We start from the raw sequence: 815 nt of genomic DNA, 5'->3' as shown, positions 1-815 counted from the left end.
TGGGCGCGCACTGCCTGCTGCTAAGGAGGTGATTGTTTTTGCTGATGTGACTTGCAATAACGACTGCGCGAAACGCCGCTATCTCGTTCGGGATGCTACGACAGACACCCTCTCGAGCACCCCGAATACTTGTTGAGCCCTCGGCTGCGATGGGTTTCAGGCTGTAAAAAGAACTATGGTGTGTGCATGCGCGGACGAGACATAGGCTGAGGCGTCTTCGAGTGTACAAGGATGGACTGAGCGTGTCCGTCGTTTCCGTAGTGTAGCGGTTATCACGTCTGCTTCACACGCAGAAGGTCCCCGGTTCGATCCCGGGTGGCAACAATATTTTCCTGCCTATGTCGCATACTACTCCAGTGAGCCACGTCGTGTGTGGATCTGCTGCATGTACCTTCGTCATGCAAGTGCCGCACTTATTGAATTTTTAAGTTACGATGGCAACCTTGCTACAAGTTCTCTGTGAAGCAAGAACGAAAGCAGTAGTTTCCGTGGTGTAGCGGTTTTCACGTCTGCCTAACACGCAGAAGGTCCCCGGTTCGATCCCGGGCGGAAAGACTTTTTCATCACTTTAAACAAGACATACCGACAAGCATTTGATACGTTCTGTACCTAAACCTTGGCAATCACCTTCACACGTCGGACCAGAGGGTCAGTTCTTTACAGCAAATATGAAATTCACTTTACATTGACGGGCAACTTTTTGCGCTGACTCAGCCACCTACGTGCGACCAGTTTGCACAAAACGCATTGACCCAAGTTTCATCTAATCACACTATACTTTCGAATTCCACACCCATGATCCTGCGCAGAAATCT

General features: G+C 49.9%; 2 non-coding genes across 2 annotated transcripts; both read left to right on the top strand.

Moving 5' to 3' along the window:
* Nucleotides 1–251: 251 nt before the first annotated feature.
* Trnav-cac (transfer RNA valine (anticodon CAC)) lies at nucleotides 252–324 on the top strand. Its single transcript has one exon. It is a non-coding gene; the product is annotated as a tRNA-Val (tRNA).
* Nucleotides 325–482: 158 nt separating this feature from the next.
* Nucleotides 483–557, top strand: Trnav-aac (transfer RNA valine (anticodon AAC)). Its single transcript has one exon. It is a non-coding gene; the product is annotated as a tRNA-Val (tRNA).
* The last annotated feature ends 258 nt before the right edge of the window (nucleotides 558–815 follow it).

The sequence above is a fragment of the Schistocerca nitens genome, chromosome 12 (assembly GCF_023898315.1).
Source record: "Schistocerca nitens isolate TAMUIC-IGC-003100 chromosome 12, iqSchNite1.1, whole genome shotgun sequence".
Taxonomy (NCBI): domain Eukaryota; kingdom Metazoa; phylum Arthropoda; class Insecta; order Orthoptera; family Acrididae; genus Schistocerca; species Schistocerca nitens.
This window is presented reverse-complemented; position numbering and strand designations above follow the sequence as displayed.